Here is a 24,047-nt window from a genome sequence, read left to right on the forward strand (position 1 = left end):
TCTTTGTGTGGTAGTTGAAGAAGTCAAAGGTAGAATTTGTTGACCACATATGATCCGTGTTCCACAACCGACAGCCGCTGGTGCTTGAAGGACCAGGCCACCGTTTTTCCATACAGTGATATGTTCTTACCTGAGCTTAGACAAGTTGATACATACCTGTCTGGTCTTTGTGCCCGTGGAAGAGCATGGTAGCTTCTAACTTCACCCCCCTTTGGAGCTATAGGAATACATTGGGAGAGGCCAAATGCTAACAACATCTTTGGTCATTTTGCGTGACTGAGGGCATGCGTGAACCAGACAGGTACACATCAACTCGTCTAAGCTCAGGTAAGAACGTATCTCAGTATGGAAAAAACGGTGGCCTGTTCCTTTAAGCGATGCACGGATCGGCCTTTTGGTGTTGGGGAGAAAAATGTCCAATGACAGTTTGCCAGCAAATGTAAGCACATTTCATACTCCATTTTAAGTGTTTTGAGCAGCTCAATCTATGCAGTCTCCAGGGATGAGCAGCCTTCAATCTTTAGTATTTCATTACAACAACGCTCATGGAAAAAAAAAAAAAAAGAAAAAAACAACTTCCTCCGCACTTGTTTCCAAAATCTGATTTGGATTGATTAAATGCCACCCGTTGGAAGCAAACATCATCAGATTTGACCTACAGTCTCTCTGCGTTTCTCCGCGGCTCCAAACAGGCCTGCGGTCCTGAGAAAGTCTAGTGCAGAGACCGATCGAGATAGTTTAGATGAGCGGGATGGATGTATAGCGCAACGGAGAGAGATAGTAGCGAGCAGACAGCAGTGGAGGATGCTGGGAAAAGAGGGGAGGGTGGGGTGTGATGGATTGCGGAAAGGTGGGGAGTGTCTGTGGGGGACTGTTGGGGAAGAAAAGAGCGAGATGGAGGGAGATCAGCAGCATAATCACGGGCATGCGTCGGAGTCTGGCGAGCCCGAGACATCGTTAAAGGAAACTCTGGGTCGCTCGGGTTCAGCGCAACTTGCCTCCTGCCACTCTATTTGGATAATTTACCTTGGCCGCACTCGCTTTAAAAACGAGCCTGTTTGACCCCCAGTGTGCCGGTGTCAAGAACTTGCGTCTGAATAAATAAGAAAACAGGGATACAGAGAGTGACAGAGAAACCCAGTATAGTCTGTTGGTGAATTTAGGCGGCCAGGGCTCGTGTGGATGAAAGAGCCAAGTCTGATTGTGCTTCATATGTAAGCTTGATGAACGATGGAGTGTTTTTGAAGGCTGGACTGCATTGGAGGAGTGATTACTTGGTGTTGAGCTGAGTGATGGGAACCAAGCGGCCATTTTATTTTGTCAATTGGTGTGTGCAAATGGAAATGTCAGAGAAGCCTGGAAAACTAATGAATCTGATAGGAACTGGGCCGCCTCTCACTCGGGACGCCTGATCAATTGCCATTGTCTTTTGCGGGCGCTGCTGCTGTGTTTTTTTTTTTTTTTTTTCTGTGTTTGTTTTTTTTTTTTTCGCTGATGTTTTTTGATTGTTTTCTCGTCTCGGCCCCGCCTGTCTGCGGTTAAGAGTTTGATGGTGAACTTTGAGTCGCGGAAATAAAGGGATCGATCTGCAAGTCAAGAATCAATGCTTTCATCTGTTACTTACAAGCAAAAAGGCCCGTGCAAAGTGATCCGGGGATCCGCTAACTCGGTTTGCGGAAAGAAACATAAACGACAACAGAAAGGGCGTGTCGGGACACAATGGTTCGGTTTCAGAAATGTCAATTTGTTCTTTTCATTAAGCGTGTGATGCATTATACTGATACTGGATTGTCCCTAATGCCGAAAACAGAAACCAACTCGTTACAATTAGGCAAGTTGTCTGACCTTGGGGCTGTGCAGAGAGACAGATGTGATTTGTTTAATTTAGGCCTGACAGTGATCTAGACTGTCAGCCTTTATTACTGGTTCAGTCACAATGCCACTGAAGACTGCAAGCTCTACAACCAGACACTATTCTATTCTATTCTATTCTATTCTATTCTATTCTATTCTATTCTATTCTATTCTATTCTATTCTATTCTATTCTATTCGAGCTAATTTCTTCCATTGGTCGTCACATTTGGGCAGCACGGTAGCGTAGCAGTTAGCACCGCTTCACAGCTAAAAGGTCCTGGGTTCGATTCCCACCATGACGAGGCCTTTCTGTGTGGAGTTTGCATGTTCTCCCCGTGTCTGCGTAGGTTTCCTCCGGGTACACCGGTTTCCCCTACCACTAAAAACATGTGCAATAGGTGAATCCTCCAGCCAGGTGATTCTGACCATCAGCCTGGCTCCACATCATGGAGATGGGTCCCTGGGGTGCGGCACTGCCGTCGACCACTGCTCCTTACGGGTTGCCCCAGTGGCATCGAAGGATGGGTTAAATGCAGAGGACAAATTTCAATAAAGTATACAAAACAAAACATAACGTTTCTACTGTGCCATATCCAAGCTTTGTAAAAAAAAAAAAAAAAAGAAATTCTGACATTATATCTGATGTGAAAACAGGCAAAAGTAATTATTCCTTCTGGACTCGTCTGCTGCAAAGGAAGTGAAGCGGTTTGAATAAAGCTAAAATCAATAACTGCCTTAGCAAGAAATGATTTGAAAATTTGAGAGTTAAGATACTAAGAGTAAGTTTGGTGAAGCTGTCTGTGTTTAAAATATATCTATACAAACACTATACAAATTACTTCAATACTTAACCATTTATATCACAAGTCAAAGACAAAAATCATCACACAAAAAATAGTTTACCATTGCATGAGCCTTCTATGGACATGACAAACACAATTGTCCCTTTGTTTTGACTTGAGGAGCATCGATAGAAATCACAGGGATGTGTTGGTTGGCTTGTTCAATCAGATGACAGGAGCTGCTGCTCCCTCTGGAGTGTTGTCATGGCATTCAATATCATGCTTCATAAACAATATCCAATTTGGACTATTGAACTATGAAAATACACTGTCAAGAAAGAGGGGATCTAGATGACAAGGAGCAACCAGCTGTGAGAGAGAAATGTGTGAAAACAGTGGTCCAAGAGAGAATGAATTGAATTGATGTTGAGGAAGGAGCAGAATGGCAGAGCAGTTTATATAATATAAATATGTGTTAAAGTCAGATATGTTTTATTTGTGAGCTCAAGGACAAAAGGGGTTTAATGATAGCTTGTCAGCTTATCTGAATTCTTCAATAAACAATACTTGATGACATGTATGCACAAGCTTTGAATCTTTTAGGCAATTACAGTGTAAGACATTGTTGTAAGCTTGAGTGGACAGGCAGTTTAATGAATGGATACACTTGGACACCGAGTAGAAAGATGGAAAGATTGAGGCTTTGAAGGGAGAGATTTCAGTAAGAATAATACTGTCTATTTCTGAGCAGAGATAAGATAGAGAAAAAGAAGAGATGAGGAGGCTGAGGTGAGTTGTAGTTGCATAGGGTCCTTATGGTTAACCTCACCACAAAGTAAAGGAGGATCAGGAACTGGGAGCTACAATTTGAGGATTTAATAAATAGTCAACAGTGAGCTGCACAGTGAGCTGCTGTGGAATTATGTTGTTTAATGCCAGATTAAGCAGCATTGTGACGTATAGGAGACTTCTTTTTCAAAGTGCTGTATGTGTGGGCTGTATCATCAGTTAAATGATTGGATCGATAAGCAAACTAACATGAGTCCTGGGCAAGGGAAATAAATGATTTGATGTGGTCCATGACTAGCCATTCAAAGCACTTCATTAGAATAGTAGTATATGCAACTGACCGGCAGTCATTAAAGCAGGAGGAGCTGACCTCTCCGGCACTGGGATGATGGTGGTTGCTTTGAGGCACATTGGGATAACAGGCTGCTGGAGAGGGATGTCTCTAAAGACATCAGTTCATACAATTATGTCGTATAATAAAAACATGGTTTAGAGTCGGTGTAACCACATTGACATTGGTAAAAAAAAAATCAGTGGTCCATCAGTAAACCACATTATCCAGTTGAACATGAGTAGTTCAGATACATTTATTTGATTGGCCATGTAGGATACAACTAATGCGATGCTTGTGTATCTTGCATGTATGTGTGTCACAGGCTTAAGACCTGCTTGCTCCGAGTGCTCTCCTATTCCTTTGATTTAATCCCCTGATTACCTCAGCCTCTTTTTGATTCTGAGCAGGCTTGACTTACCGTTGCACGTTTTCCCACCTGCTAATCCATCACTAGAGTCGGGAACGATGGCACTTGGCCTAATCTTTACACCCTCCATTTGATATCAGGCACTGGTTAAAGGCGTGATCTCAGAGCTGTACAGTTACAAAGGGAAATGCCAATCAGGACTGAAATGCAGAGGTTTCTTTTGGAAAGAGCCATTTCGTCTAATGGCATGCAGAATTGGGAAAGAGCGAGGGCGCGAGAGGGAGCAAGACCTCGTTATCGCTCATGTTCTTTTGCCTGGACCGACTGAGGAACTCCATTGGAGAGAGATTCACTCGGGCTGCAAATGGTAAGAACATCTCAGCACGGATCAAGACTATACAAGTGAGGTTATTTCAGTTTATTCTTACACAACGAGACACATACAGTATTAAACACAGCAAAAATGTTTTGTAACTATCCCGCGAGATCAGAACAAGAAGACATCTTCAGTAACAGCAGAGACACTCGGAGCGTGGCAGGGGATACAGACCCTCACAGGTTATATAGGCCTGTGTCAAGGACGTACAACAGTGACATCTCTGCCAACTGAGCTGAATGACGTCTTTGCTCACTTCCAGGCACTCGACGGCACCCTGCAAGTCAACACTTCCGCCAGATGGTGTGAGAAGATCCCTCAGCTTAATCAATGCACACAAAGCACCAGGTCCTGACAACATTTCACGGTTGTGTACTAAGGATCTTAGTGTTGGAGAACTCACTGAATTCTTCACAAACATTATCAACACCTCTCTGCAGCATGGCCAATTTCCAAACCGGCCTCAAAGTAACCACCATGATCCCGGCACTAGAGAGGTCACTCCCTTCCTGTTTTAACGACTACTCCCCAGTTGCACATCTAACGAAGCGCTTCAAACGGCTTGTCATGGTCAACCTGCCCCGCCTGGACTGTTAGTTGCTTATTGATACTGTTGCTCAAATTATAACACTATCTCCACTGAGCTCCATACATCCCTGACACACACTGGGCACAACATGTCACTGTTGGGGACCACAAGTAGTATGTGTCAGCACCAACAGTTCATCATTTCCTGTGAGTGACATGAGTAGCCCATCACGTGGTACACTCATAACAATCTCTCTCTAAAGTAGGAGAAGACAAAGGAGATTGTTGTGGACTTTCTCCACAAATTAAGAAGAGCCAGAGTCCCGGCCCCCTATCTAGTGCACCTTCGACATAGTGAGAGCAGCTCAGAAGATTATCAGTGCCCCTCTCCTTTCAAATTAGGACATTTATTCCACCTGTTTCACCCTCAAAACCTTCAAAATATAATCTCAATTGCACAGTCTCTTCAGTGTACTGCCTTCAGGGAGAAGGTCGCGTTCCAAGCAGGTCTAGCTTAAAGTTTGAGAGTAGCATTATTACAATTTCTCTGTGGATGCACAGACAACAAAACTATACCTTGTGTCCTTGTTGCCTGGCCTGCCAGACACTCCTCCTTTCTGTTCAAAAGAAGAACCATCTGGGCAGCCAATCCTTTCACAATTTTACCCACATCGGTCCAATCACGCACCAAGAGACGGGAGCCGCCACCTGTCACCACCACGCACTCTTCCATAACATTAAAGATGGCGGCGCAGCGACCGATACACTGTTTTCTTCTGCTCTTCATTTGTTTTAAATCATTTGGAAAATATAAAATCTCTAAAACTGGAGCAAGAATCAGCGTTCGAAGCGCTCCTCGTAGCAAATGACGTTTTTGAAAAGGCTTCCTGCCGCTTGTTACTGCGACGTATCTAGCATTGCTCTAATTGGTTGTTGTCGTCTGTCAATCACGGCCACCGGGAAATCGTTGAGATCATGTTCGCTCCCAGACAATGTCTTTGAAAAATCTATGAAAAAGCATGTAGTTTGGCAGGCCAGGCAAGTATACTTACATATTCATAAACCAGCAGACAACATAAAACAATTTATTTACCCTTATAATGAATTTATTTTCTTAAGCAAATTAAAAACTATATTTACTCAGTCCCAATCCAAGGGGGTGTGCCTCTGTAAACACTGCTGCTCTGGAGACAGAAAGAGGCATGATGCCCAAGGCTGGTAGTTTCTTCCCCAAAGACTCAACAACAGAATATGCAGTGAGTAATTTGTTCAAACTCAATTTTAGCTGTCTGCCAAGGTTACAACAAGCCTGTTGCAATTACACTGCACTTTCACTTTGCCAAGAGTTGAATTTTTACGAAGAGAATAGGATAAATACACCAGCAACAAAGATACAGCAAAAGCTCAAACTAAGTCCAAAAATCTTTGTTCTGGCTGTATTTCCTGAAGCACACCGGAGCAGCGTTTGAGTGATGGTGATGATAATGACATGGCATTTGGCAGGTCACACACACAGATGGTGGACACCTACTGTTAATAGTGGCACTGTGCAAGTGTGTTGGAGAGGAAGCTTGATATTCATATAAACTGTGTTCTTGCAAGCTCATAGAGAAGGTCTCTGGCTCCAAAGTTTAACACAGCAGATGTTCACATCGCCTCCCCTTGGCACAAAACCATCAACATCACTCCAACAGTAAATTAGGGGAATGTTAAAGTTGACTGACAGCTGTGGTTCAAAGACAGGATACTTACCAGGACATTTTATTATAGTTGTTGAGTCATCATTACCAATTTAAAAGCTATTAAAGTCCCGGATAGTAAGTAGATCGATCGCTTCGTCCAATCTCTGTTGTTTGCCGCATTACAGCAGTGAGGCCCACCTTCAAAACCGAGTGCTTACTTTGTCCTGCCAAAGAACACAAAAGCTCGGACATATGTGGAATATAATTATAGTGTATTATATTCCCAGAAGATCAGAGTCCTCCAAATCCATACGACACAAGTGGTCGTTTGTCTTATCCCTGAATTACGACCATATAAGACGTCTACTAAAACAGCGCTCCCAAGCTCCCATTGAGGGTATGTATATTACATTTAACCCAATTCACAAACGACTTTATTTTACGTAGTGTATCTGACCAACTTTGACGACGTTTCCAAAAGTCAAACGCAAAGAAATGAATCACAAACTTGCAAAATTAGCCCCAATTGCAAAATATCTTCGGGCAAATAGTCCCACGTCTTCAGCTCTGCCGCACCTGCGGAGGAACTGAACGTCCAGCGGTGCCAAAGGCTCTCCAAGCGCGCACTGCGCTATTACGCATCACACCTCAAGCATTTACTTACCATTGATGTCTTGTGAGTCTTTCTTCTCCTCCATATGCGTCACTGCCAACTCCATAAGCTCATCTGTCCACTTCCATCTCTGTCCTCAAACGTCCTCGTGTCTCAGACTCCGTGTCTCCCGTACATCCGGTTGTCAGGTGACCGCGGCGAGCCTCGGATCCGCGTCGGGTTCCAGTGCATATGATGCAGGAAAACTCCTCTCGTCATCCCGGCAAAGTCAGGCCTCGGCTCCGCTGCTGTTCTCCACAGAGTCCCGCGTCTCTGGAGAACGTGCAGCTAAATGTCCGTGATGAAACTGATGAGAGAAACCGATACTATTTGACGTGCGGCCAGCGCTGCTACGAGGCACACCTCTCAGCTGAGGAGAGAAGAAGCAACAAACTGGAGAATTCTTTAGTGGATACGCTCAGTCACGCAAATAGACCGAAGATGTTGTTAGCATTTAGCCTCTCCCAGCATATTCCTATAGCTTCAAACAAGGGTGAAGTTAGAAGCTACCAAGCTCTTCCACTTTATCCCCATTTAAATACAGTTAAGTATAGTTACATGAAATTAAATATGTCGATTTTGTAAGTGGATCAAAAGGGATGCTATATTGCAAGGCGCAATAATACCTTAAGAGCACGTCGACGTCCATGCAGTAAAGTTGAAGTCTAAGCTAAGGCAAGAACATATTTCAGTATGTAAAAACGGTGGCCTATTCCTTTAAACAACAAGAACATGTTTGTTATGAAGACAAGACTTGATTAGACAAGACTGGATAGACCAGCACTGGTTAACTCCCGCTGGAAGCAGAGCCGCTCTCCGAGGCACACTTTCACCCGGCATTGGGACTGGAATGCGAAGCTCTAAATATGCTAAGCTCTAAGAATGAAGACCTTCAGGATCTCCACCGCCGATACTCAGAGCGAGTGGCTTCTACACGCATCCCCCGGATAGTTTTACACCCCAGCACTGTTAGCTTGTTGCTCCAGACACAGGAGGACACCAGCATTACCACCCGGAAGAACAAAGACCAGAGGCTGAGTGGAGATAGGATTGACCTTTTATACTTGCTACGCCCCCGGAGGGCACACCGTCACATTTCATGTAGTGAGTTGAACTGTTGTAGTGGCCAACACATGGCGGCACTATATAGTTTAAAACTGCCAGTCCTAACCCTGCTTGCTCTATCTCTTACACTTTTGCGTCTTTTTTTGGCTGGGCATTGTCCCAGGTTGTCCTCTGCTGGGCCAGTGCTGTAACATGGCACAGAGCCCGTGATGCACCATTCCATGGCGCCCTGTCAGCCTGGTCTTCGGCTGATGCAAGTTCTCGGGAGGCGGGGTCATTTAGAGACAGTTGTTTGCATAACTTTATTTATGGGGAAAACAGCAGCCCGGGCTCTTGTTGCAACACAGCCTTTAGGCCTGTAGTAGTACAACTGTGAGAGTCCATTATTAATAGATTATTTTTTCTGGCAGCCCAAACGTGCCGCGGCCCACCAGGAAACATCCTGACTCTCCTGATTACCCAGCATGTCTTTGACGTAAAGTCACAATGGGTTCCCCCTACAGGGCTCGGTTGTGCCAAATTAATAATCCATGACCTGGTGATAATACGCCAACCTTTTAAACTTTTAAGCTACATGGTTTTACAGCACTGGCCCAGTTTTCCTTTCCTCCATTTTGTTTTGTTTTAAAGGTGTGTTATGCAACTTTTTAAGTGAAAAAATAATATTTGTGCGTATTTGACCTCGTAGTGACCCAGCTGCAGGCTGTATGTGTGATCAGCATGACCTTTACTTTCGATCATGGTCAACGCTTTAGGATCAGTTGTTCTGGTGAGAGGGTCTGTGAGCAGTGAAAACCTTCCCAACAAGCGTCCTACAGACCACTGTGAAGGAAAGTAAAGGCGCCGTCATGCAGCCGCTGGGTCACTAAAGTCAAATTGTAGCGCTTTTTTTCCCACATAAAAAGTTGTATAATGCACCTTTTAAGCTCAATTGAAAAGTGAACTGTAAGTCAATGTTTTTACCAGTGTGGTTGTCATGAAATTGACTCTAAGCTTGAACGTGTCTGCCTCTTTACAAATAAACAAATCTGTGTGCCTTAAGCATACGTAATTTCTTTTCCCAATGTAACCGATCGAGGGTTAGAGAATGAGCTATTTAAAGGTTTATGGCAGGTTTGGAAAATGGAGGAAAGCTGTACCGACAATGCCAAATAACTGTTGGTTAATACACACAGGTTTGTTTCTACTGTTAAAGGATGAGACAGAGTTCCATTTATAGTTTGTAAGAAAGGTTTGATTAATGTTTGTTGTATGTTTAAAAGTCTTGGGTAAAAAAGGGATATTGTTTTATTTAATATCCTAAATTACTAATTTTGATATAAAAACTACAAGTTAACATTAAGGTTACCTGGGTCAGGGGCTGAGGCTTACCAGTGGAGGAATGATAAGGGGACAGCGTATGCAGTGAGAAAAAAGGGACACCTTTAGCTACAACTAAATGAAACTAAACAAAAATGAACACCCAAACAAAACTAACTGGAACATCACCACCAGGACCACCGCCCCACACTGCCCCTACAGCCATAGCAGAAACAAACTAAAACTATACAATATTAAAGCAGTACTATGTAACTATTTACCATAATAAATCATATTCGTAGTCCCTCTAGGCGTAATGCAAGTGTTCATGGGATGATTGGGGGGTCTTTCATCTCCCCCGGTGTCTCTGCCCAGAAACCACACTTGCAACTGTCCTGTCTCCTGTCCTGTGGGCAACGCTAACTGTGGGCTAGCGCCACTTAAACAGTATTCACAGCCAAGTTTGAGCGAAAAAATATATTTCCATTGTTTAATTGGATGTACAATATCCCTTCTCTCCCTTTGTCTATTCTGTCAGCGTAGTATTTACTCTCACGGACAATAAATGAGTAAAAAAACTCAAAAACTACGACACCTGCAGTGGCGCTTATGGCTTCTAGGGGCATGAGTTACTTAGTACTGCTTTAAGTACATGTAAGTTGACACAATATTCCCCAATGATTGTTTTCAACGCAAATTTCACTTAACCCTGGTCCATTAGTTGCAGAATAGTCCAACTGCAAAGACGGTCCCGGCTAATGTAGTTATAGTTCAAACACAAATGACACCGTCCCCTGTAAACTACAGCTGAGGCAACCCAGTGTGTCTCCCTGAAGGAGGAACTAAAGTCCTGTTATGAGAAGAAAAGCTCAGGAAGCCACTGGAAAGTAATACACTCAGCAAAACAGCAGCAAGCACTCTGCATCCAGGGCGCCACAGTAGACAGCTGGGAGGCAAAGAGGGCAGATTTATAGTGTACCTGGATTGGGCTCTTAAAGGGACAGTACGCAATCCACATTCATACACCAATTAATCTGAATGGTGTTGTACGTATTTTTTCTTTTTTTTTCTTTGCAAATTTCTCATAAAACATTGCTGGGACAAAAAATTATTCATTTTTACTAGCGATTTTGTCTATAATCTTGACAATTTGTTGCAGCCCCACACAATACGGTGACAATCATGGGACCTGCAGGTCTTCACATCTTCTTTAGTGAAGAATATATTTGTGCTTAACGTTGTGTCCAGGAAAAAAACAAACAAACAAAAACTGCATGAAATAAAAAAATAAAGTTTAGGAGTGGTGGCAGTAGTACAAAGACATGTATTTCTCTGACTGTGTGAACAAAATAGAACCTCTTTTTGAGAATACTCTGAATTCTCAATTTAGAAGCACTTTGGTCACAACGGGGAGTCTCTCTGTCAGCCAGACAAGTCTCCTGTGACGTCTAACTCTTATACTCCACATTTCTTGGCTGTAATTTCAAGCATCAAACAAAAGAATGACAAATGTGAGTCTAAACAGGTACAAGGCTTTTCATTATTGACAGCTTGTCACACAGGGAGGCTTCACAGAGTTTGCATTTTCTTCAGACAAGCTGAAAACAGAAGAAAAAGAGCTGGCTATGATGGGAATAGCAACGACCTTTGTCATATTGATTTTGGCTGGACTTCTTTTGAGGACTGAGTCTTTGTACTGCACAGTTAGTGGCCTGCCCTTTTCAAGAAACAAAAAAATAAAATAAAAATTACTTTACAGAAATGGCTGTGATTTGCAGTCATGGCATGTAAAGTGTAGCAATAAAGTGGACTCCTGTATACAGTTGTGCTCAAAAGTTTACATACCCTGGCAGAGTTTTTAAATCATAATGAAAAAAGAAAGTACCAAAAATGACCCTTATAAATATGACAATGTAGTACTCGCTAAACAACATCATTTGCATCTTCTCAGCCTGTGTTGTTCTAAAATCACCCCATTTTGCATATCATTTATTCCACATAAATTTGCGTTGCAGCCTTTGCCAGTGTTTTGGAAACACAAATATCAATAGCATTTGCTTTTTTCTCCAATTTTTTGCTCCACTTTTACACACGAGTAGACGACTAGTAAATGACCCCCTAAGTTTACTTAAGATAAGATAAATAAGATAGCCTTTATTGATCTCACAATGGAGAAATGTACTTGTTACATTCAGCTCTCAGAAACACTCAGGGTGTGCAAATAGTAAACAGATTATAACAAAAAATGTTATAGTCAGTGTTAGCTGTCCAGGTTTACAATCATGGTGCAAGTTAATAAAGTGACACAGATAAGTGATGTAAATACAGGGATTATTGCACGTATTCTGCAAAGGGGTTATTGCACATGTTATTTTACAGTCTTGTTGTACCGTCTGACAGCAGTGGGGATGAAGGACTTGCAGTTGTGCTCCTTCTTACACTGAGGGTGCCTCAGTCTGTCACTGAAAGAGCTGCTCAGCCCCTCTACAGTCCCGTGCAGTGGGTGAGAGGTGTTGTCCATGATGGAGGTGAGCTTGGCTGATACCCTCCTGTCCCTCACCTCCTCCACAGAGTCCAGGGCGCAGCCCAGGACTAAGCTGTCCCTCCTGACCAGCTTGTTCAGTCTGTTCTTGTCCCGCTCTGTGCTGCTCGGGGCCCAGCACACGGCAGCGTAGTGGAGAGCAGAGGCTACCACAGAGTCATAAAAAGTCCTGAGCAGAGGCCTGCTCACTCCAAATGACCTCAGTCTCCTCAGAAGGTGGAGGCGACTTTGGCCCTTCTTGTTCAGGGCGTTGGTGTTGTGGGACCAGTCCAGTTTATTGTTGAGGTGCTTGAAGCTGTCCACCTCCTCAATGTCCTCCTCCTGGATGTTCAGCGGTGTGTGCGGTAGTGTCTTCCTCCTGAAGTCGATCACCATCTCCTTCGTCTTACTGGTGTTCAAGCACAGGTGGTTTGCGCTCACACCAGTCCACAAAGTCCATGGTAACCGACCGGTACTCCAGGTCATTCCCCTCAGACACATTTTTGTTTTTATTTACACAGACAATTGCTACGTGATGAAGACAGACATTCATGTTAACTGACTTAAGGCACACAGTGATGTGGCACCCCAATAACCTAAAAATGTGATCATATAGTATGTGTGGATGGAGATTGTAATCCATTCAAATGATGTCTGGGATATAAATTCTGTGAAAAGAAAGCACAGTGTTAAGTGAACAGAGCCTGTAATGTGCGTTTCAAATGTCTAACTAAGTATCCCTGAGCTCGTCCACTAATTAGTTTTATTCAGCGGCTATGCTGACAGCGTCAAGCTTGTTATTTTGCTTATTATTATTGTCTTGCAGTAGTGCCCAATCTGTGAGCATCCATTTAATTTTCACTCTGATGCCCTCTAGAAAAACAAGAGAACCAGTTGCAAGAAATTCTGTGGTATTTCATCCTCTCAAGAAGTCCTTCAGGTTTTAACAACATAAAAACAAGTCTTCAACCTAAAGTTAACTGGAATGAACTACACATGCTAAAGGCACATGGGAATTTAACAGGGAACAGGACTAAAACTGGACTAACCCTGCTCTAGCTGTGGCGCCTGTGCCGCTGAAGCATCTGAACCATCTGAAGGCGAAGTGGTCCGGGGCCAGGGAGATGAGGTTCCTCCGGGTTGTGTCCATGACAGTCTGGGGCGGCCACAGGGACGTGATCCCCCGGGTGGTGGGCAGTCACTGGCCACGAGGATCTGCTTGACCAGCACTCCTTCGTCCTGTCGGGGGATCTCCTCCTCTTGATTCGTTCATAGACTTCATCTCTTATGACATGACATTCTCAGGCAAGTTCTGTGTAAACTGTCTTCAACACAAAGCCAATATTGCAGGAAAACCAGCCTATAAGATTATAATCCACTATCAAAGGAACAATATGTCAAAAATAGGCCCAGAAATGAACTCACTCTACTGGTTCGCATTCCCCAGATTGGGAACCTCTGCTTTAAAGGGAATTCATGTATATAAGACATTGCAAACAGCAGATGAAACATTCTTTAGTTTTGGAGCAGAAGGAAACGCTAGCTGAGATAAAGGGAGTGAACACTGAACAGGAACCGCCAGTGGAGTTATTCAGAGGAGCAGGATGTGTTTCATGTTCTTCTAAGAAAAGAAAAACACTTAACGCAGGGGGTCTATGTGTTGGAGGCTATGGTGAGACTGCTGTGGTCAACAATTAGCAGCAAAGAATAAATGGGTTGTGTGATTTATCGTCAGGGAGAGGCGAAAGATTAGGGATTCGATCTGTTTAGGAGGTAAGGAAACTTCCGACTTGAGAGCGGGTTTGAGGAATTCATTGCCTTTGGAGCCCTGAAAATCAATAGTGTTTGGGCTATAGAAGACAGATAGTGGTTAATACTGAAACAATCAATAATGTAATAACCCTCTAAATGTGTGTAATCGCAAAGACTGGTGATCAGTCACGGCCGTTTGTCTTCATATCTGTTTAGGCCCAGCCATGATTCTGGAGTTTCCTGAACATGGGCAGCAGCAACAGCAATTGTGCTTTATATCAGGTAAAGGGTGTTTTTAAACGCAGACTTTTACCTCTCATGCAAAAAGCTCTGTCAGCACAATTGATTATCTCTAGTTCATGGTAGACTTGTGTAGCAGAGCGAGGTTTTTGTTTTTAACCTTAGCTTTAAGACACACAGATAAGTTCCATTGAAAAAGGGCACAAGTGTTCCATTGGTTAAATAGAATTTATTTGTTACAAAATGTTTTTCTTTCATTGCATTTCAGAAGTATGCTTGATTTAAAACCTTTAGCACAGATGTTTAGTCCATGAGATACAGATTCCACATTTAGGATAAGAGTTCTCCAACAAGTCCCCGCCGACCGCTGGACAGACCCAAATCACACACGGACATTTAGTGAAGACAAGACAGCGATGGGCAGTGCTGGTGCTACTGCCTGCGCCTATTAAAAAGGAATGCATATTATTAACAGTTACATATGTGTTGGCCTTTGCTACCCGCTGCTAGAGTTGAAAACATACCAGTTAGCGCAACCTTTCGTGCGCTGTACCAGGGAACACGCTCATCAACAGGACCATCGGGGAACCGCACACCCAATCTACTGCGATGCTACAGCGTTGCGCCATGACGCGCTCCCGTGAAGGGACCCACAGCAACACTAACACGAGGAAACACTAATCAGGGCGAGCGTAAAGATGAATTTAAAATAAATGTTGGAGATATCTACCTGTCGGACAGAGCACACCAGCGCCAGCACCGGGTACAACAGGCAGCAGGAGATACACAAGGTCAGAGGGCAAGCAACACTAACCTGAGGCCTTTTATAGTGCGCCCCTAGTGGCGCGCACAGGAACACCACTACCACAAATTACTCACATCACCACACTTGTATCCTCCTCGAGTAGGGTTACACTTGGAAATGGCTCCATCAAATGTTGTCATGGCAATGTAAAAACAGGAAGCGACCTCCCTCTCTCCTGCATTTGTGGTTTCTGTGTTCCACATTGTTTTTCTGGATACTTTTGTACATCTTTGCTGTGTTTTGTGTTTTTGTGGAGGTTTGGTGGATTTGTTTATTTTGAGGGTCGAAAATGGTCCTGAAGAAAGCATCTTTTTAAAGGTAAACACAATACTAGCTTACCAGCTAAACCCATTTGAACTTACACATTTCTTCTTCTGGGACACTGAAGAGGCACCAAGAGCCCCTACAACAGCAGCACAGTGGAGGCGTCACAAGAGGAGCTACAGGAAACAAAAAAGGGACAAACGAGGAGATGGTGAAAAACTGTTGTGGAGCGGAGGGAGCTGCTGGAGGAAGAGGAAGGAGATGGTGAGAAAGGTGACCAGTGCAGGACACCACGCTCCGAAACAGGGACAAACCCAGGAGGCGGTGCACCATTTCAGAGGATCTGAGGAGACTGAGGGCAGCCAGCCAGGTTTCTTACAAGTGCTACAGTTTCCCTGACCTCCAAGGTCATGCGGGTCAGGACTGACCACTATTTTGTTGTACGCTTGTACAATGACAATAAAGTACTTGCTTACTTACTTATCAAGGTTTACCCTAAAAGCTGCTTTCACTTTATTAAATTGTCTAAATTATTCTAGTTGCCATAGGTATTACCTCTTACTTAATACAATTCTAACCTCAACGTCATCAAAGGTGTGATGGCTTTCAGATGGAGATGTACCACGGACTGAGGGCCACTGTCAGCTGTTCTCTGCTTTGGAGCGTACGTCTGGTCAGTGACTGTTTCTCTTCCTCTGTCGACATAAGGTGTGCTCAACCAGCAGATCGCTATCTACAAGTAGATTGCAAAGGCAGTAGTAGATCGTGGCTGCCTTCTCTTTAAGAGAAGACACAGTGTGTCCTTGGAGGAGACTTTTTTATGGTTCAGCTAGGTACGAGAAAGACCAATAACCCATAAAATAATTAGGCCTTCCCCAAGTGATAACAGTCATGAAGTTACATAGCAAATGATTTGATGATTGAATTTGAAATGAGATACATTCAAGTTAAAGAAGTTCTGGTATATGCACTTAAAAAAAAAAATCTTAATACTACTCCAAAATATTCATCTTAAAGTAACTTTGGATTTATTAAATAAAAATGTTCATCACATGACTACATTTTCAAACATGTCTTTAAACAAGTCATTGTCAATATGTTTAAGCTCTTTTGATATTCCTGTTCATGTTAGTCTCTCCCTCAAAGTAAGCAGTACCTTCTTTCAGGTGTAATGAATGCTCCAGCTCTTGCTCCCGTGGTTACCCCGTGCATCAGCAGGCGGGGCAAGGGTGTGCTCGTCTGTCTCCGCCTTATCTCCCCTCACCACTCTACGTCATATTGAGCCGACCTGACCATCCATCTTCTGTCCCTGCGCCTCAGTTTGTGTGTTACTGTTTTTGCGCGTGCGTTGTTTGTGTGTTTGTGTGCCAGACCTTGAGCGCGCCTGTTCACGCGGTCTTTTCCAGTTGCCCCACACCGCTCTCTCTCCAGTGGCAGCAGAGGGGGGTTCAGATCACTGGCTCAAATGGCTGTTGCTCTTGTGTAATAGAGAAAGCGAGCCTTGAGAGCTCTGCCTGGCTTTAAGCTTACAGTTTATTGCGGGTGATGTATCTGAAGACAAGCAGTGACAGCTCTGCACCCTTTGAACTGCACTTCAAAGCTCTGACAAAATGGTGGGCACTGTGGCAGTTTGATGGGATGAAATAAACTGCCACCATCAGACTTGTATGTAACTGATCTGATTTCAAAAATGATTTATGGAAATCCTGTTTGCCATCAATATTGAAAAATTAATTATTTAGAAAATAAACTCTTGACAGTGTGCAGTGGTGAGAGGTTCCACTCTGGATTTTAAACTCTCTCCGTAGCACATTTGTATTCTTATTAGTGCTGCACTTATCAGCCACTGCACAAACGGCTGGATTTAAACTTTAATGGTCTCAAGCCAAGCGCACAAGTGATAAAATCCTCTCGGATCTCATTATGGCATTGTGAGCAGAAACACTTCTAGGGAAGCAAACAGGTGACATGACTTAAGTTGTTTCTTAGAGAGAAAAGTATTGACAATATTTACAAGCTATAAAGAGAGTACTCTTGAGTTGAGATGCACCGATCCAGCTTTTTTGCTTCCAATACCGATACTGGGGGTTTGAGTATCTGCCGATATCTAATATTAACACATTGAGTGCCACGCTGTTTTTGTAATTTAGCTGTAGAGTGCCAACAATCCATTTTTCATGATTTTTGTAGCACCACAGTATATTCTGTGGACACATGCTGTGACTCGTTTGAAAGATGAGACTCGAAGCTCTCCATAGGTGAAAACAGTTTAATTCTACTGCCTCGGTTCCTGAGAAATCCTAAGCTAAACAGAGGCCAGTTTTGATCAAAATCAGTTTTTTTCTAGATTCGGAGATAACAGGGTTTAATGCAACACTCTCCTTTCTTTCTCCTCTCTCCAACTCTCTTCTCCTCCATCCTCTCTGGACTGACAATAACGTTTTGAGAAGAAGCAAATGCCTAAATATATTCATTTCAAGTATATTTTCAATGACAACATTATTGACACGTTTTGAAACACCGCGTGTTATCGATCGCTTTTCATTGCGTGTGCATTTAAACAGCCTGGTTCTTGGATTGAAGACTTAACCCGGAGGTTTCTTCGCCGTTGGAGTGCGTTTGACAAAGCAGAGTGGCTTCCTGAGAGCGAGAGAGAAATGTCGGGTTTACAGCTGTAACACCACGCCCCCTCGACTAAAAAAAAGAGAAAAGAAACGCAATAACATATATAAAATGTCCAGATCGTGACTCTTCACAAGTTTTTGATCATCATTTATTTCACTTCTGTTCATCACAGAGCTACCAAAATCACACATACGATGTATTAGAGTGTCTAATTTGAAAAAACCTGCAAAAACAACTTTTTCTGTTTTTGGCACTCAATGTGTTAACCGATACCAAGAGACTTTCTTAAAAGTGTCTTTCTCTGAGTGAAAAAGTAAACGGTCCATTGTGAGATCAATGAAATCTTATCTTTTCTTTTCATGATGTTACAGAACAATTATTTATTATATCTATGAATAAACTAATCCAAAAAAACATTTCTTACTAACTTACTAACTAAAACACAAACAATTTATTAGACCACTTTAGGTATTCCTATCATAGGCCCATTCTTGATTCGTTGTTGTTAACATTAGCATCCTTCTGCTAACTTTAGCATGCTGTTGCTAGCCACAGCATTTTGCACGGCGATCAAAAATACATTTGCGGAGGTTAAAACTAACTCAGTGATCGAATTCTCCAGGTTCTTCCCTTCAAAATGACATAAATCATGCCCATATTCACTTAGATTTAGTCGGTGAAAGTTGTGATTTTTAAAGCGGTGAGTGCCAAAACTGGTATCGGTTCAGTATAGGATATCTGTAGCCGATACCCAATATCGTATTTTTTCCAGTAACGGCTCCGATATCCGACACCAGTATCGGATCGGTGCATCCCTACTCTAGAGCAGTGGTTCTCAACCTTTTGGAGCCGCGACCCCCATTATAACAGGTAAAGGGGTTCGTGACCCCCCGCCCGGGTCACACCATGAGAAATAGGAACATTAGCCTACATAATTCTTTAAAAAACAAACAGCTGAAATAAAATTCATTAAACAACGAACAAATAATGGCACTCTGGTACAATAGCAACACATGCTACAATAAAACATTAGATTATTTGCTACTGAAAATATGTATATTTTATCTAAATGATCTGGCGACCCCCCAAATTTGTCTCGCGACCCCCATGGGGGTCCCGACCCCCAGGTTGAGAACCACTGCTCTAGAGGATGAAAGGGAAGATGGGACACCTTTATATTAGAAAGGACATAGAAATATCCTTAAGATATGTAATTTAGCGCTCACAATTTTCTACCGTTACAGTAAAAATAGGTTCAATTGGACCTCACTGTAAATGCTTGCTTTCACCTTTCCCTAAGTGCTAACCTGGAGCACTTAGAAACACATTAGCAAAGTGCTGGTAGTGCAGGTGCAGTTGTCCTTCAAAGGGCACCCCAACCTGGAATACAATTTTACTGGCCTTAGAGGCAACTTTTTCTCCTTTTTGGAGTTGCTCATTCGGCAAGAAATGGGCCTGTTTTGCAAGTCATCAAGAGTTTGTGCCCTGCTGTTTCTGGTGTTAGCGTGGACTTCTACTTCAGAAACTTTCAAAACACTTAAACACTCTGCAACCAACGGATCATGTTTTTATGCAATACGCCTGCAATATACAGGAACCCGCAGCATCCTTCTACACATACTTTCTTTCCTCATGTCTGCTCTGTCTTTATCTCCAAAACAAATCTGTTCCTCTGATTTCACTGCCCAATTCTATCCATCCATTATAACCACAAGAGAGAAACCCAAGATCCTCTGCCTTGTTCTATACAGAAGTGCTAGTTCCACTGTTTCACAATGTCAAACATAGGAAAGTGAAGCAATTTTAGAGATCTAGATAGAGCTAGATTTTAATCAACAGTTATTTCCATATCAGATGCTATTCAACACTGATGTATCGGATCGCCTCATGCCTTGGGTGATGTGAGCTTCTTCTTGTGTGTTCAGTTAAATACTTCAGTTTCTGTGGCTGTCTGGAAATTGTCTTGAGATTAAATTACTGCAAAGTGAAATGAGGAATCTTCCCTGCTCACTGCTTACCACACATGGTTAATGCACACCATTAACAGTTTCTTTAGAGACCAGCTTCACCCGCACGTATACAACAAATAGAAGGTGGAAGTGTTTGGAGCGTTGCGCCCCTTGGCCTTACTAATTTATATTTTCTCCAGTTTGGAGCAGCTGAAGAGGCGGTAATTAAGAAAACACAGTCCGCACAGTGTCAACATGTTTCTGCTGTGTTTTGTTGTTATGAACTGCATGTGCATGTCTCAAGGGGGTTCTCTCCATACTGCTTAATTATGGGCAATGTAGGATGACAGTTGAACATGGTCTTAACAGTATGTGCAGCAAAACACTACAGTCAGCATGTGAGGAGTAGCATAGTGGACTGAGTACAACAGAACAAGAACAATAAACACAAAACATCTGTTCCAAAAGAATGGGCTGAAGCATGTTTAACCATGTGTTGCTATTAAATGTTATGTGACATGACAAACAGAACTTGAGTTAAAGGGATATTTCAGGATTTTTGACATAGGGCCTCATTTCCTAGTTATCCAGATTGTGTTGTTGATTTCTGGAGATTTTTTAATGTCTAATTTATGCAGTCCTTATATTTGAAGAGTTTAGTGGTGCTTGGCCAGCGCATGTCTATGTAACTAGTAGCCTGAATTAAAAAAAACCTCTTCAAAATCATGTTGTCGTCCTCCAAATGTTGCCATATGTGATTTGTAGAAAGCTCCTTTGTGAATTCCACGTGTAGTAATGCCGGCCACAGGTAAACAAACTACTGTAGATCCAGTAACCTAGCAGATCACTCCGCCACTGTGTAGCTTACAACCAGGAAGCTGATGCTGCTCAAATATAAGCTCTTTTAAATGCAAAATGGCTATATTAAAAAAAAAAAAATCAGTCAACACAGACATTTATATCGGTAGTCTGGTGTTATAAGTGATTTGCCTCAGGTGCACTGTGCTTGGGTCTGACTGTTTTTAATGCAGGCTACTAGTTACTAGCCTAGCACCACTAAACCCTTCAAATATAAGGATGGAGGAATTAAGGCGAGACACTGCAGGTGAATAGGGAAAAAATGTATATTTACAGATATCAATTTGAAACTTTTGCTGTAGATTACTGGCATAAATGTGAGAAAAAAAATGCATTGCAAGTTTTCTGTCATCTTATCTTTTCATAAGAACAAGGTGTTTTATGCTTAAAAATGCCCCAAATTTCCCATCTTTTCAGTGAGGAAATCTGAATAATGGACAGAGCTACATTCAAATTTATGGTTTCATTTTATTGATGAATGAGTTGCCAAGACTTTTTAAGAGGGGATTTGGGATATTTTGTTTAGTTTTAAAATAAGCTGTTTTTTAGTGGAAAAATGTGTAAAAATTAAATTTTCGCCTCATTTTTTGACATTCAAAACTTAATAAATGGGGCCATGGATTAGATAATAAAAAATCCCTCTGGAAAAATCTTCCAAATATTGTTCAGTCCAAGGCTAGAAAATCTGAAGTCTTTAGGTCCGACTGACGTGGACATAGTGTCGCCACAATGACAGAAAAATGTGTTTTGAGAAAAAGGCCCTTGAAATTGCATCGTCCCATATAAGCCTACGGGGGAACATTGAATCAGCGCAATATTTAAACATGTTATTGTGAAGATTAGGCATATTTTTTGTTTCCGGGTGAAAGCTTGTATGTTCAGAGACCAATTTGGCCCAAAACCTGAAAACTGAAAAAAATGAGTTTTGCCTGTAGTGTCTCCCCTTAAAAAAATATATATCTCCAGAAATCAACAACACTGGATAGCTAGGAAATGAGGCCCTATGTCAAAAATCTTGAAATATCCCTTGACACTAAGTAACTCATGCCCCAAGAGACCATAAGCGGCACTGCAGGAATCGTAGTCCGTGAGGGTAAATACTACACTGACAGAAAAGACAAAAGGAGAGAGGGATATTGTACATCCAATTACACAATGGAGATTTTTTTTTTCACTCAAACTTGGCTGTAGATACTGTTTAAGTGGCGCTGCCCGCAGTTAGCTTTGCCCATTAGCCTGTTAGCTTCTTCGTCGTGATTCCATTTGTGTGTATTGGTGGCTCCGAACCGGAGGCAGGAAAGTTGCAATTGTGGTTTTCTGACCAGAGACACCAGGGGGAGATGAAAGACCCCCTAATCATCCCAGTAACCCCCAGAAGGACTACCAAAGTATTTATTAAAGTAAACAAGTTACTTAGTTCTTCTTTAAGGGCCAGAAGATGTTTTGTAAAGTGAATCAAATAGATAAGAATACACTAGAAGATTCACATGAGTTCAACACATGTAATCAAGGGGGGGTTTACAGCAGCTCCTGAGTGCTCACATATGTCACATGTCTTCCTAAGCTCATCCGCACACACCAGCGGGAAGCCAATAGATTTCTAGTCAACAGATATTAGCAGGGAGTGTAAAATGAGAAACTTGCCAGCATGTGCTACAGGTCTTTATATGTTTGTGTACGCTGCCATGTACAGTGCAGTATTTGTTTGTGTGATCTGCTTCTCTGCGTGACGCTCCCCAGCCTTCTGTGTTGGTTTGTGTATATTCAGCAATGTCAGGCTGTTTGCTCATCTAAAAATACTGTGCCATTTTGGCAAAGCCAGAAAAGTAGATGGAAAGTTATTGAATAAAACATTAGCCTGTGCATTGCTTTTTGTCAGTGCAGGGCAACAGTGGATCAAGGGGAAGAGCAGATGGGTTGGCGGTTCATGCTGGTGTTGTCCTTCACCCATGAGTGGTGGCTCACGCAGATTGGCAGCCATGTTTCAGTGGGCCTCTGGGCAGTGGTGGCTGAAACTTACCACAACTGAGTATGAGGAGTGGATAAATAATTGTAATGCTTTTAGATTGCTATATCTGCACTCTTGCCTTTTACTGTCGTCAATACATTTTTATGTTGATGCTTCATTGATTTTATCTGCTTTCTTGTCATTTTATTCAACTGTGAAGCATTTTGAATTCCCTTATGTATGAAATGAGCTCTAAAAATAAACTTGCCTTGCCTTTTAGATGATGGTCATCCAAGCCCAATACAATCTAGGCATGTTGGATGTATATCAAATTAGTTGCAAAGCTTGACAAAATAAAATCATACACATGTATGTATCTATCATCCACCAAAGCCTTTTTTAGATTCTGTTGTTTGGCTCGATATTTACGTTCCTAAAAAAAAAAAAAAATCTCTTTCACTACCTCAATTATCTTCTTTTTCCACCTAACTTGTTTACTTTTTACTGTAAGAGATACTGTATACTGTAACCACATCACTACAACACCCTGAGCTTAGGGTTCCTCTTTGCAGGAGTAGCTTTGCACTGGAATATTGATATTGGTTTCTTAGATCCCATCAAACTATCCCCCCCCCCCCCACTTAAATATAAATACATACAAAATTATCAATATTGACAATTTCAAGCAAAAACACACTTAAATCTTGTTTTGCAGTAATTTTGCTTTTTGACCTCAATTCACTATGCCATTTTCAATCAAGAATTATATAATAGAATTACACTATCAAAATTTTTTCTTTTTCATATCTTGAAATCCTCTTGGGACCCGCAGCTCAGTGCTTTTGGTTCCCCAGTGACAATCAAGAGATTGCTAAAGTTTTGATGATCATTTGTATCAAATTGCGCAACGGGACATAAAGACTGCATTCAGTTTGGATGTATATACACACACACAGGGCCTTCATTTCACCATCTCATTATTTAAATTGTGCTTACAGGTCTTATTGTACTATACCCTTTATTTGGAGAGCTGCACACCGCTGCCCTGCTATAGGCTGTTGCATTAGCACTAGAAATGAGCACATTAGGCAATTTTGTGCTCCATAATGAGTGGTGCACCTCAGGGAAGGTTCTGAGTAAAAAAAAATGTCTGGACAGGAAGAAAAACAGCATTGTCCCGTCCGTGGACAGTGGAATTGGGAGCACAGGGATAGTTAAACTCCACAAAGTCTCGTAAGCCCTTGCAAATTCATTGAGGCAGAAGTTACCTCTGTAATTGGAAGAAAGCAGCAGTTTTGGAGAGCAGTTATAAAGTTAAACCAGACCCAAGAAATGCATGAATGCAGTAAAGTGAGA

The sequence above is a fragment of the Gobius niger genome, assembly GCF_951799975.1.
Source record: "Gobius niger genome assembly, chromosome: 2".
Classification (NCBI taxonomy): domain Eukaryota; kingdom Metazoa; phylum Chordata; class Actinopteri; order Gobiiformes; family Gobiidae; genus Gobius; species Gobius niger.